General features: G+C 37.5%; 1 long non-coding RNA gene and 2 other non-coding genes across 4 annotated transcripts; all 3 read right to left on the bottom strand.

Moving 5' to 3' along the window:
- Positions 1,899-1,970, bottom strand: TRNAC-GCA. The gene has a single exon. It is a non-coding gene; the product is annotated as a tRNA-Cys (tRNA).
- TRNAC-GCA lies at positions 2,757-2,828 on the bottom strand. The gene has a single exon. It is a non-coding gene; the product is annotated as a tRNA-Cys (tRNA).
- Positions 16,651-18,900, bottom strand: LOC110012743. 2 transcript variants are annotated; one of them, XR_002287954.1, is made up of 6 exons: positions 18,822-18,900; positions 17,642-17,921; positions 17,436-17,556; positions 17,070-17,343; positions 16,889-16,985; positions 16,651-16,770 (listed from the first exon to the last, which is right to left on the bottom strand). It is a non-coding gene; the product is annotated as an uncharacterized LOC110012743 (long non-coding RNA). The 2 variants fall into 2 exon arrangements; XR_002287955.1 differs by having other exon boundaries at positions 16,651-16,767.

Here is a 19,126-nt window from a genome sequence, read left to right as displayed (position 1 = left end):
GTGTGTTTCAGTAGCCCCTTCGTTACACAAGACACAAGTGGTACCCATGTGAGATAGCAAGGTATGTCAACTGTAGAAAGCTCTCCAAGGATGGCGAGCTAGAGGATAAACGTATGGCACGGCATCTTGAAGGGGCCTAAGAGTAGTAAAGACCAACCATGCTTGGTACCCGCAGTTCTGAAAAACCTGGAGTAGTGTAGCCGATGTCAAATGCCCAATATGTGATCGCCAAGAAATACGGTCAATGCCCCCATTGATATGTGGGAGAGTATGGAGGATCTGTGGACAATGAATATTCGTAATATGGGGCCATTGCCATTGCCCATCCTCAATTACAGCAGCAACTGTATCTGTCAATTGAGTACTCGTGAGGTAATGGTCATGTAGAAATTACTGGATAAGTGGTCCAAGCTCATGCCAAGGATCATGCCATAATAAAAAGGTAGACCCATCCCCAATTCGGTACTCAACAAAAGGTCGAAATAGGGGCCGTAGGCGAAGAAGCTTATACCATCCCCAAGAACCGCTTCGTTCCGGAGACGTCCATATCGTCATATCCCGTAAACGTGTATGGTATATCCGGTTCACCTATATAGATGATCGATCACCACATATAACTTTCCAAAGTCTGAGACCCATGAGTGCACGGTGAAGTGCAAGAATATCCCGAAGCCCCTGACCTCCTTCATCAATGGGTGACAAATATGCTCCCAAGCTACCTTAACATATCCACGGTCAGATGTCCCCTGCCATAAGAATACCCGTAGTCTCCTCTCCACTTCTCTTATAACCCCTTTTGGTAATATAAAAGCAGAAACCCAATATACACTGAGTGCTGTGAGTATGGATTTAATGATCTGAAGACACCCAACATAGGACAAGGAGATGCTCTTCCAACCCTTAATACGCTGATGCAACTTTGTAAGGAGTGACTTACGATCAGTAATAGTAAGGCGAGATGAATAAGTGGTAATCCCAAGTATTTAAGCAGTGAAAAGCCTCGGGAAAGTGAAGTACCTCTAGCAGTTAATCCCTGATTCCAGGAAAAAAAACAATATTAGAAAGGCCCCAGCGGAAAATGATTGGAGGAGCACCATGGCACTGATCCAGTTTGGGCAAATTGTGGTGAAACAGATACCAAGTCTTCAAAGTAAGACCCACAGAGAAGTGTAAGCATGGTCAACATTATGATACGTATTTAGAAAATGAAAAAAGAAAGAATATGAATGAAAGGTGTATGGTATATCCAGTTCACCCATATAGATGATCGATCACCACATATAACTTTCCAAAGTCTGAGACCCATGAGTGCACGGTTAAGTGCAAGAATATCCCGAAGCCCCTGACCTCCTTCATCAATGGGTGACAAATATGCTCCCAAGCTACCTTAACATATCCACGGTAAGATGTACCCTGCCATAAGAATACCCGTAGTCTCCTCTCCACTTCTCTTATAACCCCTTTTGGTAATATAAAAGCAGAAACCCAATATACACTGAGTGTTGTGAGTATGGATTTAATGATCTGAAGACACCCAACATAGGACAAGGAGATGCTCTTCCAACCCTTAATACGCTGATGCAACTTTGTAAGGAGTGACTTATGATCAGTAATAGTAAGGCGAGATGAATAAGTGGTAATCCCAAGTATTTAAGCAGTGAAAAGCCTCGGGAAAGTGAAGTACCTCTAGCAGTTAATCCCTGATTCCAGGAAAAAAAACAATATTAGAAAGGCCCCAGCGGAAAATGATTGGATGAGCACCATGGCACTGATCTAGTTTGGGCAAATTATGGTGAAACAGATACCAAGTCTTCAAAGTAAGACCCACAGAGAAGTGTAAGCATGGTCAACATTATGATACGTATTTAGAAAATGAAAAAAGAAAGAATATGAATGAAAGGGCCCAACCGGGTTCGAATCGGTGACCTCTTGATCTGCAGTCAAATGCTCTACCACTGAGCTATGGACCCTTTAATAACTCATAACCATCCAACAGGGGTATGCTAGGTTTCATTGCATTCGATGCGTTTATTTAAATAGTTTAATTTGTTTATATTTATGCATGCAATGTTTTATATGTGATGAGGTATCGGTCAAACAACTCATAATTAAATAGTTTAGATGATCGATCACCACATATAACTTTTCAAAGTCTGAGACCCATGAGTGCACGGTTAAGTGCAAGAATATCCCGAAGCCCCTGACCTCCTTCATCAATGGGTGACAAATATGCTCCCAAGCTACCTTAACATATCCACGGTCAGATGTCCCCTGCCATAAGAATGCCCGTAGTCTCCTCTCCACTTCTCTTATAACCCCTTCCGGTAATATAAAAGCTTAAACCCAATATACACTGAGTGCTGTGAGTATGGATTTAATGATCTGAAGACGCCCAACATAGGACAAGGAGATGCTCTTCCAACTCTCAATACGCTGATCCAACTTTGTAAGGAGTGACTTACAATCAGTAATAGTAAGGCGAGATGAATAAGTGGTAATCCCAAGTATTTAAGCGGTGAAAAGCCCTCGGGAAGGTGAAGTACCTCTAGCAGTTAATCCCTGATTCCAGGCAAAAAAAAATGTTAGAAAGGCCCCAGCGGAAAATGACTGGATGAGCACCATGGCACTGATCCAATTTGGGCAAATTGTGGTGAAACAGATACCAAGTCTTCAAAGTAAGACCCATAGAGAAGTGTAAGCATGGTCAACATTATGATACGTATTTAGAAAATGAAAAAAGAAAGAATATGATTAAAAGGGCCCAACCGGGTTCAAACCAGTGACCTCTTGATTTGCAGTCAAATGCTCTACCACTGAGCTATGGACCCTTTAATGGCTCATAATCATCCAACAGGGGTATGCTAGGTTTCATTACATTCGATGTGTTTATTTAAATAGTTTAAATTTTTTATATTTATGCATGCAGTGTTTTATATGTGATGAGGTATCGATCAAACAACTCATAATTAAATCTACTTGGTTGAACTAAGTTGAAGTGTTAGGCCTAATGGACTCGGATCAAAATTTTTTGTTATGTCCAAGGTTTCCATCCACAATAATGTGTTGAGGAAGCTGCCACTACCTAAGTGTGGTCTGACGAGTTGGGGCACATTTGGACTAGAGGCAAGTTGCACCATTATTGTGAACAAAGGAACACGCTCAATGTTTCCCTGTCTCATGAGTTGTGGGGGGCAACAGTTGAGGTGTGATTCGATCGATGGGTTAAGCCCAACACTAAAGAAATTTTAAGCCTATAAATAGACTTGGATCGAAATGACATTTCAATCTATCTAGGCCTTCCATCCATAGCAATATCATAAGGAAGCTATCGCTATCCAATTGTGGTTTCACAAGTCGTGGCACATTTGGAATAGTATGCAAGCCGCATTATTGTTATGAACAAAGGAATACGCTTATGTTTTCCTATCTCATGAGTCGTGGGGGGCAACAATTGAGGTATGATTGGTTGATGGGTCGGGCTTAACACTGAGTAGCACGATTCGCTTGGAGTCCTCGATATTATGTGAAGAGGTGAGGTAAAAGATCTTGGAAATCTCATGGTATGAGAATGGTATTGGATACCTCCCACGTGGCTTTTGCTGTGTGAATCGTAAAAGCAAGGCATGGAAAATTCGCTTGTTGATCCCAAGTCCACTAGGAAAGGAATTTTTGAAACTTCACTGAGAGTGGTGGGATTTTGTAGAAATAGTAGGAGGAGTTAACGACTAAAGACCGAGTCTTAACTCAACTCAATATTGTTATAATCTACTTGTTATTTCTACTTTGCATTTAGAATGCATGTCTATGATACCGTTTTTCAATTTTCTTTATTTTGAGACTTATTTAAATGGAACACTATCGATTAAATTTGACTGCAAAAATTGAAGGATCGTCCTCGATTTCTGAATCTAGGCTTGTGTAATAGAAAAACCACTTCTATCGGACTTGCAAAAGGAGTCTTTGCTTAAGAAACATTTGACGTTCGGGATTAAGACATAAGGACAATCGCAAGGTCCGCAGCGTCCTACCTGCTTCTGTCATTCATGACCGGTATGACAGATTGGACGTTGTTGGTTCAATAAATGCTCCACATAAATCATTTTATTCGGTGTCGAACTGGTGTATTGGATATGCTGCTGTGGAAGCATTTTTTAAGCCAAGATGACTTAGGATCGTCTGTACATAAACATGGTGTTGAGATGTTATCCCTTGTGGAAGAGCTCGGTAACCTCAATGTTGATGTCGAAAGGAGATGTACATTGACTTGATCCTTCAGGTCACTTTATCCTTCTTCAGGTCACTTTATCCTTCCTTCGACCTATTTGTGATAAACTTTAAATGCGCTTGAGAAAATCATTTCATGAGTTGATAAAATGGATGGACCAATACAAGGGAACGATTGAAGAATCTGCACTGTCGGTATTGAATTTGGAGGCTTCAACCTCAAAAGCGTTAGGCCAGGGAGCCAAACGCCGAATGAGAAAGAAGGATGAAGCAAGTCAGCTGCTTCAAGTACTTTGAGTGCTCCTATCGCCCTGATGAGCGAGGGTGAAAGGAAAAAAGGAATAACAGTTCGACAGTCAAAATTTGGTTGTGATGTTTTTATAAAAATTGCCAAAAGGCATTAGAAGAAGGAGTGTTGTGAGCTCTCCTTCACCCAATTATGGCATTTGTTGAGCAAACATGATTACTGTTCTTATTCCCAAGTGTTGGACACTTGCTCTCGAAACACATTTCTGCAAATGAATTGTAGAAATGAAAAGGAATAGAACGAAAGTCAAGTAGTCTTAAAGCTAAGCAATGGCTAGGCCATTACTGAAAAGGCAATTAGACTAAGTAAACTTAGCTGTTAGTATTCATGTTGAAATAGTATGCGATTATGTAACCCAGCGTGATCAAGTCGTTAATTACTTGTTGGACAAATTGAACGACGAGCTTGATCAACAAAAGATTCTTTTGAGTCTGCTAAGTTATAAATTCTCGTAGTGCATAATTAGATTATGCATGCTTAAAACAAATTATTAAAACGGATGGTCAAGAATATAATTTACAGAGATTGGCATGCATGAGCTAGGGCCATATCCCTCTAGTTAGGATGAGTAGGTTTGTAGATTCAACAAGTCTCGTAATAGATGATTTGAATTTACTGACTTATGAATCCTTTCTGAGAAGGAAGAAAGACATGAAAGCACTTTGTTGGACAAAGAATGCTTGTCAAAAAGCGATCTATTGAATTAGTCTAAAATAGACATCTGTAAGTTACTAAATACACAAATACCAGTAGAGGATGTAGCACCCCCTTCGCTACAAGGGCTATATCTACCCTAAACGTCATACTTATAGTAATCCCTGTGTTCATATATATACATTTGCACATAACCATCTAATTAATTTGCATACGTAATCCCAACACGTCATAATAGGTATTATCAACCCACAACATTATATATATATACATATCAAACACCACAAAGTGATTCATCATAAGTAATCCGTACGCTTATATTCTCTGTGTACAAATAAAATGTGATTCGTACTCTAACTAACTAAGAGGAGAAAACTGCATACTGGCCCGACCTGTTCGAGTATAGCGCGTAGACCTATTCTTCAATAGTCAGACACCTAAAAGTTTACTCCTGAAATAAAATGTCTGCAGGGGGATGAGCCTGCCACTCAGTAAGTAAATAACCAGCCCTATCTATATATGCATATCAAACACAGCCCAAACAAGACAAACAGACAACACGCATGGAATACAATCAATTTAATTCCAACATAATCAGCTTTATTACACCACATGACTATCTCATATATAATCCCTGTGTTTATATATATAAATGCACATAATAATTTAATCCATGTGTATATAATCCCAACACGTCATAATAGGTATTATCAACCCACAACATTATATATATATACATATCAAACACCACAAAGTGATTCATCATAAGTAATCCGTACGCTTATATTCTCTGTGTACAAATAAAATGTGATTCGTACTCTAACTAACTAAGAGGAGAAAACTGCATACTGGCCCGACCTGTTCGAGTATAGCGCGTAGACCTATTCTTCAATAGTCAGACACCTAAAAGTTTACTCCTGAAATAAAATGTCTGCAGAGGGATGAGCCTGCCACTCAGTAAGTAAATAACCAGCCCTATCTATATATGCATATCAAACACAGCCCAAACAAGACAAACAGACAACACGCATGGAATACAATCAATTTAATTCCAACATAATCAGCTTTATTACACCACATGACTATCTCATAACAAGACAATCAATCAAACTCCATTTTTGTCTAGTTTGCCTACCAGAAGGTGATATTGTGTTTTTCCCATCAACTCAATCTCACCGTTATATAATTCAAGTGAATCCCCTTGACAGCCGGCTCATCAATCTCATTTCGCATCATAGCTCTTTTATATCGCAGCATTGCTCTTTTCATATCACATCTTTTTCATATCGCATCAAAGCTCTTTTCATTTCATTTCTTTCTCATATCGCATCAAAGCTCTCTTCATTTCATTTCGCCTTATAGGCTTTTCAACACATCAAAGGGTATTCACGCCACAATTATATATTCAATTTCCACCACTCCCTCATTTTCACATATCACCATTCTTGTAAGCAACTAGTAACGTAAAATAATATATCAAAATATTCTCATTTTCAGACATCCACAACACATCTAACAACAAACATAGTATTTCAACGTATTTTTTCAATCCACATACACAATATCGTCATCAAATCAAATCATCCATCACTCACATACTTTCAGATAAATCAATGTCAGCATGAACCACAAATTCATATAACAGTAAAACCACAAATAAAGGGTACATATATAGATAATACTAATTATTTACTTACCTCGACTTTACAACGCTTTTATCTATCCAATAAGTAGTGGTTCGGTATTTTCACTATACCCCGTATCCTATAATAAGTTATACCACACACAATTAATATATCGAGAATATCGTAATTTCTTTTAAATATAATATTGAATATCATTTGTACAATTTCTAATAATTCTTTAATATTTCATTTCTATCGAAATACAAATCTTCGTTTTTCCTCTTTATTAACATACCCTTTATTAAATATAATTTTCGGAATATTTCTATGAATTTTCTATCAATTTCTCGCTATTATACTCTTTAATTGAACAATAATACATATAATTGCGTGTTTGGTTAACAATTTCGATGGAATTGTATAAATTAGCCATAGTAATATTCAAATCTAATAAATTTAATAATCTAATTGAACAACGATATCATTTTTATATCCAATTCGATATTTAATTCGACACTATTTTTAATAGCCAAACTCGTAAAATACTCCGATTAAATAGTACATCACTTAATATAAACAATATTTAATAAATAAACTAATTAAATAATATAATTATATAAATTAATAAGAATTAAAATTACAATTCGTACCTCTATTTTTTTCTTTTCCCGCAAGAGCAAATCTCACTTCTTATATGTGTGTGTTATGCATGTGTGTATGTATTATATTTGTGTGTGTATTTAAGGAAAAGAGAGGAGAGTGAGGCGGTGGGATTGTGGCCCCACCTCCACTCTCAATTCTCTCTCTCTCTCTTCCATACATTTATATGTATTTATATATATTATTTACTAAATATATACATTATTCAATAATACATACATACATATACTAATATATGTATATATGATTTACTAATATAAATACATAATACTATTATTATATATATAATATTTTTTTATTAAATTTTTTCTCAAAATACCCATTACGTCCTTTCTAATTTCTTAATTAATATAATTTGCTCTCAAATATTATAACGAACTCCAATTTAACCCGTTCAAGTTTTATTATATTCCAATTATGATCTATAATTTATTTACCAATTAACTAAGTTTCATAAGAATTTACCAATTAATCCCCCAATTATACATTATAATCTTTGGGGCGTCACAGGGTTCACAAATCTAAGGACTTCTGGGAAGTTCGAATAAATTAGACTTGAGGTGGAGAACCAAACTAGTTTTGGAGACAAACCCTTCGATGGGATCAAGGTGGTGCGTATTTAATGGGAGTTCTTGAAGCATCCAAAATGAGAATGGAATTTTCATTTAGTGAATTTCCTCTGGAAGAGACAATGTTGAACTGTCTCTAGCAAGGAAGAAACCGAGACCACAATTAGACATAGTTCGATCAGTGCTGCAATGAATCAGTTGGGCTACCTAGATGTGGACTATCAAAAAATTGTCCGATTGTAAAACTTGGCGTTTTCTTAAGTCGCAATCCAGACACCATATTTGATATGGATTGTCAAACCTATGTCCTACAAAAGTCTTAAGCATGAGGAATGGTCCTGCATACGTCAAAGGACTAGTGGGAGGAAAATTAAGCTCGGAGTCTAATTTATACAGGTTAGTTATTGAACAATCCAAACAACCTATGCCCTACAAAAGTCTTGAGTATGAGGAATGGTCTTGCATACGTCAAAGACTAGTGGGAGGAAAGTTAGACTCAGAGTCTGATTTATACAAGTTCATTATAGAATAATGCAAACATCACTTGTAATCGAAACTTTAACTGACCATGTTATAGTTCTCCAAAGGACGATCAGAAAACTCTGGTTATCTGAGAGGTATGAATTTATGAAATTGGACAAGGAGAAGCGATGTAGGACATCGATCTGGATAAATGACTTGGAGCCATAAAATCCACTATGGAGTTCAAACTGGGTTTGAACGTCCCACATACTTATTTTGACAAAATCATGAGGTACATGACTTGATCAAGAACAAGGTAGAATGTCAGTGAGAGATCAATTGTGTTCTAAGTGTTTTATATATTAAATATTTTTTTTATTATTTAGAATGATAGAAAGATATTGTGCAAGTCTAAAACACGAAAGTTATTCATAAAATTCTCCATAATTGAACTTGGATTCCTATCTACGGATAAGTTGTCCAACATTTAGTCATGGTAGACTGATGAGGAGCTTAGATATTCGACATCCCCTACGTATTTGCTGTAAGCAGCATGGAATATTGTTCGGTGCACTACAACTGATGTTGCTTATATTATTTGAGCACAACAACGGATATCGAGTGTGCACCGACGAGGCAATAGACAACTATTGAGGGGCTATCTTTAATACCTGAATAAGGATTGAAGAAGAGCCCTTGACGCACATAAATGGAGTGTTGATTCTGGAAGGCTATAGCGATAGTAGCTTCCAGGATCATATAAATAATATTTAATCTCAAAACAGAGGTACATTCGAGATTTATGATAATGTGGTAAAATTGAAAATGTTCCAAATGGAATACCACAAGGAACCTTATCATGGAAAATTGAATGTATGGCAAGTTTAAAGTTATATTGAAAAACAGTTGGGACCGAAAAACAACGCCCAATTGATGGGTGTGCTACCTAGCATAGCCGCGCTAGTAGTCACCTTGGAGGATGGCAACTGGGCTATGGCACAAGGTAAAAGCCCAAGATCTCATTACAGGTCAAAGAAAAAATATTAGGCACCATCATCTGTTGGAGCGATGATAGGAAGATATAGCGTGCGGTTGGACCACAGGACATCGGCAGAAACAAAAAAATAGACCCATAAGACCTAGCTGATATCGCAGATTGCTTATAATCAGTTTAGTCTAAAAGACATGAGTAATTGGCTTTAAGGTCAAGTGGGAGATTGTTGGAATGGGTAACCAAAAGCCAGTTGGATTAGCGGTTTTCAGAAATATTCAAGCAATATTTATATAAGCAATGTTGTCTTCATGAATGTGGTAAGAATTCATTGTCGGTAAACGTATCGATTGTGCTTACCAAATTATGTCAAGCACTACTTGGACGTCACAACAGATGCCCAAACCACTTTAAGAATCGTACAACTGTTGGATTGTGCATTGGAAGGAAGTCATGAAACCAACTATTAAGGTTGGGTCTGAAATGTTCCAAGTCGAGGACCTCGAGACTGGGCATCGAGAGTCCTACTGAGACTTGAATTAAGAGTCACATTCATTTGATAAGTGTAGTGTTTCATCTGCGATAGACGTGGAACGTCTATGCGATCTTAATAGGTCGATTAGATAGGTGTCAAATTGACTGAACTGACTCGTTGGATCGTCATATGAAAGCCTTGGATGCTTGATCGGTGTGACTTAAGTCCCTGATTCCAATAGTACGAGAGTAGTCCTTAGACTTGTGGAATCACGGCAGTACGTACATCGATGATTCTATCTTACATTTGTGCGAGGGGTGATCGTATCTTAGGAATGGTCATCATAAGCCTTGTCTAGTATAGTTAAAGTATGTAGTGAGGAGGTGAGTTCTAAGAAGAGGATCCGTCCCCTGTCAAAATGTGACAGAGGTATCTCCTATACACTTGGAAATGTGTATACACTCTATAAAGTTGTGGCCACAGTCATTGGTCGAATAGGAAGAAGAGGTTCCTATGTCGAGCAATTTGGCGTAACACATCTCAAGTATTAAGCATAGACGCCTAGTCCAGGATGGGAACCAACACAACTTTCGAGGGCTTCTATGTTGAAACCTTACGTGAACGGGTCAAAACAAATGTGGTTCGAAGTAAATAAAAGAAAGAGGTAATACTTGATCTACGTTCTATTACCTCTCGTATTTCATTCAACCATTAGCCACGTTAATTTTATTATTGTCATTTAATATTATTAACTACATCGAATGCCCAAGAACTCCAAGGGTACATGCCTTGGAATTATTGTTTTATTGTGTCTCCATTTTAATTTATGCTTTTTATTATCGCCGCTTTCACTTGCGTGTTCCCGGACCGATCCACTCGGACCTCGCAATGCCTTTCATGGAGATCCCAACTACACATCTAGAAGTTCTAATCAGTGCTATCGCGTAAGGACTCCATGATGGATCTCTCTTCGAATCCCTAGCCAAAAAGCCCATTTCTGACTTCTACGACCTGCTAGCTTGGGCGGACAGGTACATAAACCCAAAAGATGCCCAACTAACAAAGATGGACAATCTACCTGATCGAAGAAAGGACAATGTAGGGCCTTCCTCCTACAGGAACAAGAGAGAACCTAGAGGGTGGTTTAACGCATTTGATAACAAAAACGAGCATTACACTTAACTCACAATCAATGCCCTGCCCTACCATAGCCTAAGGGATCTAGGAGGGACCCGAGCTTCCTAAATCTAAATATTTTTTCATGTATCACCGGGAGTATGGGCATGACACCAACCGGTTCCAGTAGTTGAGGCAAGAGATATTAAAGCTTATATAAGCCGACTATCTAAAATACCATGTGCACATAGAAAAGAGGCATGGGAAAAAGTGGAATGCTCCCACAGAAGCAAAGAGGAGTAGAGGATCCCCTAAGAAGTAGCGCAGAAAGGAGAAAATGTAGCCGAGAAACAAAGCCCAGAGAACACCCTTTCTAAAGGTGTGATTCACGTGATAATAGGGAACTGCCAATGAGACTCTAGACAAGCTAGATGCGTCCAATCCAGAGAAACCAGAGCCATCAAGGAGATTGATCAAAAAGGACTAGGAGGGGTGCTATGATCCAATATGGTTCTTCTGATGTACGAGGGGTTTGTTTACCTCATAATGATGCACTCATTATTTCTGTCATTCTAGATAACTACACTATTCAATGCATTTTTGTTAAGTTTGATAGTTTTGTAAATATCCTTTTCTACAAGGTTTACCAACAGATTGAGCTGGGTGATATCTCGCTAAAGTCACTGACACCTTGTTGTACGGCTTTGTAGGAGAGGTGGTACACCCTTTGGGCTAGATCTTGCTTCCTCTTTCCTGAGGAGTAGAACCCACCAAGAAGACCAAGATGGTCCATTTTCTTATGATGGACATACCATCGGTCTACAACGTTATCCTTAGGTAAGCTGAAGTTTCCTACTGGAGTAGGGGTAGGAGATGTTATGGGTGACCAATATGTAGCACGAAAGTGCTATGTAGAATCAATAAAGGGGCATAGCCGAAAGGACATGGAAGTAGAACCTCCTAGCAGCGAGAAGGGCAAGAGTCCCGTTGAATATGACAATGAACGAAATGCAGTCCCTGCTTGCGTACAACAAGCTGAAGAGTTGTTAAGTACTTAGCTAGTCCGAGGAAAGCTAGATAAAACCACCAAGATTGGCTCCCAACTTAGGCTTGAGCTAGCAAAACGACTAACCACTTTATTGTAGGAAAATTTTGATGTTTTTGCTTAGTCAACTCACGACCTTGTGGCATTAACCTAGCATATTAGTGCATGACTTGAATCTAGATACTACATTTCCTCATGCATAGCAAAAAAAGAGGCATTTTGGTCCTAAAAAGGACAAGGTCATCTAGGAGGAGGTAATGAAACTCCTTGTAGCCGAACACATCAAGAAAATTCAATTTCCAGAATGGTTGTTCAATGTGGTGTTAATAACCAAGCCAGGTAACAATGGCATATGTGTGTGTTGGCTTCCATGATGTTAATAAAGCATGCCCTCAATACTGTTATCCTAGACCTCATATCGTTCAGCTGGTGGATTTCACCTCTGGTTATGAATTGCCAAGTCTAATGGATGCCTAGTAGGGTTACCAAAATTATATTTAACCACAATAACCAGAAGCGAGTTTACTTCATCGTGTCAGGGGGCCTACTGTTACATTGTTATGCCCTTCGAGCTAAAAAATGCAGGTGTATCTACTAGTGTCTGGTGGACTGCATGTTCCGAGAATAATTAGGACGTAACATGGAGGTGTACATTGATAATATGTTGGTGAAGAGCTGACAGGTGGATCAACATCACTGATCTAGCAGAGACATTCTGCATGTTACGGAAGTACTGAATGAAACTAAAACTAGCTATATGTGCGCTTGGAGTCCGGAGCGGCAGATTCCTAAGATTATGATTATAGAAAATGGGATCAAAGTTAATCTTGATAAGATCGAGCTATAAAAGAAATAAGACCTCCTACCAACCTCAATGAAGTCTAGAAGCTAGGTGGATCTATAGCAGCCCTTAACAGGTTTATATCCCACTCAGTAGACTGCAATTTACCATTCTTCAAAGCTATCAAAAAATCAAGAACTTTGCTTGGGATGAGGCATGCTAGCAAGCTTTCTAGGATTTAAAGACCTACCCTGCTGAGCTACCCCTACTCACTAAGCCATCACCTGGTGAGCCATTGTACCTATTTCTAACTGAGGGGCAGCATGAACTGAGCTCTGTGCTTATCAAAGAAGAGGAAGGGTGCCAAAAACTCATCTACTACGTAACTAAGGTATTTCATAGGGCTAAATAGTGGTATCCCAAGGTAGAGAAACTAGCTTTGCTTTAGTCATAACAGTACGTAAACTACATCGTTATATTTTTATCACATTCCAGTATTGTGCATACTAACACTCCCCTACAAGCAATACTGGGTAAAGCTAAAATTTTAGGTAGGATGATTAAGTGGGTTGTTGAGCTCAGTGAATATGATATTTCCTACCAACCTAGAATGATCATTAAGGGCCAGGGACTAAAAAAGTTTATGAACAAGGCAACCCCTGCTGATCAGCGTGAAGGAAAATGGAATCTACATGTTAATGGCTCCTCCACCTCTACTCGCAGTGGATCCTGGAATTTTCCTTACAAAGGACTCGTTCCGAAGAAACTAAGCTTCCCCTTTGGAAGTGAAGTAAATTAAGCCATGCCCTGCTCTTTTGAGTATTAGAAAAGAATGGACTTGAGCAGCAGAGGGGCTCTCTCCTATATTCCTCACCAAAATATAAAAACTGAAAAGCAGGCTAAGGACTTTGGACTAACTGAGTTAGGGGAACATTTAACAAAGCAACCACATTGCAGAAAAAAATAGGTATGGGAAAACACAAGCCAACCTCCAGCTAGACTAAAAAAAAACATAAAAATCTACGAGGTGGAAAATTAGGGCGAGCATCGGAAGTAGGGACCTGGATCACAAAATCACCAGGTATCCCATACCTCTCCCTAATTCTTGCGACATCATCCTTTAAGAACTTCAACCTATAAATCTTGAAAGATTCCACCCCAGACGCCACCAGGCTATCATCTACTTATTTCCTCTCTTGCTCTTCCTTACTTTTCCCATCCTCCTCGCTCTCACCCCTGTGGTGGGGGCAGAGTCTAAGGCAGCAAGATTCTCCCCCTCTTCACCAAACATATCCACTAAGTTGTCAACACATCTTCAATCGCTCTCTTGTCTATGCTACTAGTCGACATAACTACTAAAATATAAGGAGACAGGAGTAGGAAGACCTTACCAGCACAGGGAGAAGGGAAGAAACGGTGATTTGTTGGAAAAAACCCTAAAATCTCGAAATCTGCACAAGTTCCCAGAAAAATTCTATGAGTGGAGACTTACTTTGAGCATAAGAGGCATATGAATTGACCCCTAAAGGAATTTGCCTATAATACCTAACAGCTGAACAGTCCTAGCCATGCTAGACTCGACGCCCCTTTCTCTCGCTTGTCTTAAACGCCCTATTCACAGGGGGCGTGTCGATTGCGTGCATCTACGTATACCTCCCTTCCCTATCTTTTTACAGTGATCACTCTGACTCTTCTTACAAATAGCCATAGATCTCCTCAATCCATGGTTTCCCATGCATTAACATTCGCTAGCCAACGAGGTTTCCCTACTAAATAAGCCCACGTAACAACCTTTTTTAAACTTGCACGTGTATTTCTTCCAACTCCAGAGTCCAACAACATGGCTCACATTGGGGGGGGGGGGGGGGGAGGGGGGGAGGGAGGGAAGGAGTGATGATGCCCCCTCAAATGTTTACCTTAGAAACCCAAGAGGGAGTTCCAACCCATGAGGTAGGCTCTTTACCTCACAAAGCCATAATATCTCTACTAATCTGGCAGGCCCAAGAAGAAATCCTATTTCAGCAAGCAAGGCGACCACGCCACACAGGTGGTTGACACGTTAAGACACATGATAGTAAAAAATTTTCAGATAAGTTTAAGAGCAAAATTGGAATTGACTCTTTACTCAGCAAGTAACTGCATCCATATATACAAGGGCATATTAGACAATGCTTGATCTAATGGTCATAGATTCTTCTAGATAAGTCCAAATCCCATGTTTCATTTTTTTGTTACAAAGATAACACATGCAGCTATCTAATGACATCATATTTGCAGCAACTGACTCTTGGAGCTTGCTCTACGGACTTATAAATTGAGGCATAGTGCAATTATTTCATAACACAAATTATCATACTCAAACTCTCATTCTCTCATTTTCTAGGCTAATTTTAGCATACTTTTGACAGTCCATAGGATTGTCTTCACCTTATCACTATTTTCAACCATTATTCTCACTTTGATTCGAGTTTTATATTTATTTTTTCAATCAGAATGTTACTGACTTAAGCATCAAAGTGCTACCATTTATTTTGTAGGGTTAGTCCCCTGATAATTTTAGAATTTTCATAAAAACTTTTCGACCATTATGGTGCGACAGAAACTCGATATGCAATCACTACAGAAAAGGTAGAATTTGGGGCGGGTTTAGGAATAATTTTTTCTTACTTTGGAACGATCAACAGAATACATCACTTATTTGGAGCGGACTTTAAAATGAATTTCGAACCGTTGGTAATCCGTCCTTACAGACTACGTTACAAAAAATTAGGAACGATTTAGCCAAGACCGTTCCAATTTGAGATGGTAAGTGTACCGGTATTAGTCAACTGTTCCTAATATAGTTTTTATCCAAAAAATTTTAATTTTAGGAATTGGAACGGTCGTGATGCTATTGGAACGGATAATTTATATCGTTGAAATTTTGGAACGGAATTTGTAATACTCTAGCTTTAATTTTGGAACTCTATTTTTTTAATTGGGATCAAATTTTAAACGGTATTTGGAACTGTTATTTGGAATGGGTTCGTGAATTAGGAACATGTTTGTTTAACTTTTTTAGTAATAAAATTAGGAATGCTTGATGTAATTTGAAACACATATTAGATACTGATTAATAATTTTATTTGGAACGATTATTCCTTAATTAGGAACTATTCATTCAGTTTAGGAACAATTATTTGGGACAGACTTTGCAATGGGTCCTGATAAAATTTGTAACATTTTCTTTAGCATTACTAAAATCGTTCCTAATTTTTAAATTTTACATATTTTTTATAATTTATTAATATATTTAATAAATTTCAATAATTAATTAAATTTATACATTTTAATAAGTTTTTATATATAATTAAACTAATTTAATGAAGTTTTAATTAATTTTTTGTATAATTTTAATGAATTGAATAAATATAAAATAATAGAATTTGATAAACATTATAAAACATGGATAACTAAAAAAAATATTATATCAATATGAAAGAGTATTTAATTAGAAAACTGAAAAACAATGTAAAACCTAATCTAAACTTTCCTCGTCAGCATCTTGATTCTCGGCCAGGGGATTCGTCGGAAGCGGTGTTGTAGTGGACGAGGAGGCCCGAATCTCCCTCATCATACCTATCATGTCGGCCATCATCATCTCGAGGCGGCCGATGCGGTCCTCCATGGCCGGGTTTGGCGGTGGCGATGATGATGTGAATATGCGGCTGGAGATGTGGGCCTCAAAACCAAGGCCGAATACTCGGCCCTGACTGCAGCCAACCACATCTATTGCTCCGTCATTGCCACCAAAGCCTCAGAATCAGCAAGGGCACTGAGGTCGTCGGTCGTGGGCTGGGACTGATGATCCTCCAGCATCTTCTAGAATGTCTCATGTAAAACAAATAAAAATTGTTAGTAATTTTATTAAATGAAGAATTAATTATTAAAAAAAATAATATTAATACTATTTTATTAAATGAAGAATTTAGCTACTTACCGCCACCTCCGCCGCCCTTGGCCCGCTCCAACTATCTCCTCTTTCTTCTTGTAGCAATGCTCAAATAATTCCATTTGTTTAGGCGGTTGTTCGAGCTCTATCTCATGTATAAGGAAAAAATAGTTAATTAGCATCATATTTAAAAATAATCATTAACAAATAGAAATTATTATTTACTTACCAACTTCAACTTCCTCTTGTGCTACCTATTGAGTAAAACTCCTGGGTACACAGTTGAGGACGCCACCCAGTTCGCCTTATTCGTGGAGGACTCCAATTGGAAGTCTTCGCTAGCCCAATACGTCTGGAGCTGTAGCCAGACCTTGTTAGCCAACCATAGTGGCTTTACAAGGCTGGACCATGTGACGGAAAAAGGTCTTCCAGATGTACTTCCCGGCCCACATGTGGATGACTCGAAATATGGACTCATCATCACAGTCCCACCAGTAGATCATCTGCAGTAATAAGATTGAACAAAATATTATAAAATAAATTAAACAATTAGATTATATATTAGATAAAAATAAATTAATGTAAAAGTAACTACCTTCATGCTCTTGAACCAGAAATGTTGGTGCTCTGGCTGTACCTTCCTTAGACACGACCACGGGTGGGGAAATATCCCCATACGAGCGCATTTGATGCGCTCATGGAACCACCGATCAGACCTTAAATTAATTTGATATTAAATAATTAATTAACATATTCAAAATAAAATAATTAATAATAAAAAAATTAGGTAAACAAATTTACCTCGCGCTATCGACACTGATGTAGTGTCTAGCTGATGGTGGTGGTGGAGCAGCCGCCGGTGTTGCAAGCTGTTGTAAGCATCATCCGCAACCATACATGCAGCTCTAGGTGTACCAATATCATCTGGAGTCTGCGAGGCGGGGGATGGTGTGGGTGTATCCGGTGGTGTGGGTAGTCGAGAGGATACTTCCCTAACCTGGGAAGGATCTGACGGTATTGGTGGCAGTGGCAGGCCACCATCACAATCACGCCCTCGACCACATGGTAGAGCCACGTACCACTAGAGATTATCTCACAAATTATATAAAAATATTAGTCTAAATTTTTGGCTTATTGACATTAATATGTTAATAAAAAAGAATATACTAATTCTTTTTTATTGTAAAAAAGTTAATATTGAGAAAATTTATCTAAATTAATTTTGTGATTATTTATATTATTATGTAAAAATATAAGTATATATTGGGAATATTGTTCTAATTTACTTTAATTTTTTTGATTGATATGTAAAACTATTATTTACATTATTGTGTAAAAGTGTTAGTATATATTGAGAATATTGTTCTAATTTGTTTTAATTTTTTTATTAATATGTAAAAATATTGATATTGGAAAAGTTGGTCTAAATTAATTTTGTGATTATTACATTATTATGTAAAAATGTTATGGGAATATTGTTGTAATTTATTTTAATTTTTTTATTATTATGTAATTTATGATTATTTCATTTATTAATGTATTATTGTTAACATTGCATAAATTGTTTTAAAATTCTTTATTAATGTGATTATTATGTAAAATTTTATTAAATTGCATAAATTACATGCATCGCATAAATTATAAATGAATTTATTAAATTACATAAATTACACATACATCTCATAAATTACAAGTTAATTACATAAATTATAAATAAATTGCAGAAATTTATTAAATTGCATAAATTATACATACATCACATAAATTACAAATAAATTACATAAATTATACATGAATTGTATAAATTTATTAAATTATATAAATTACACATAAATATTTTCAAAATATTTTATGAAAATGTTTGTAGAAAAAAAAATTCAAAATTTTTTTATAGAAATATTTTTAGAAAAAAATTTGTGAAAATTGGTTTCATATAAAAGAAGGGTGGAGAGGTAAGGAGGGAAGGGAGGAGGGAGTGCACCTTCAGGCGGTGGCAGGCGGTGGGAGGAGGTGAGAAGTCGCGTAGTAGACAGTAGGAAAGCGGGAGATGAAGAAAGTAGGAGGAAGAAGGAGAAAAGAAAAAATCTGCTAAGTTATTATATATATATATATATATATATTGATTTTTGGAATGGGCGTTGGAAAGGTCATTTTTAAAGTAACCGTTCCTAAGCTCGTTCCTAGTTAGTAAAACGACATCGTTTCTTTTGACGAACATTGCTTACAAAACCATTTCTATTTAGTAACCGTGTCAAACTTTTGGTCCAAATAGAATAAAACGATGTC

This window comes from Sesamum indicum, linkage group LG10 (assembly GCF_000512975.1).
Source record: "Sesamum indicum cultivar Zhongzhi No. 13 linkage group LG10, S_indicum_v1.0, whole genome shotgun sequence".
Lineage (NCBI taxonomy): Eukaryota > Viridiplantae > Streptophyta > Magnoliopsida > Lamiales > Pedaliaceae > Sesamum > Sesamum indicum.
This window is presented reverse-complemented; position numbering and strand designations above follow the sequence as displayed.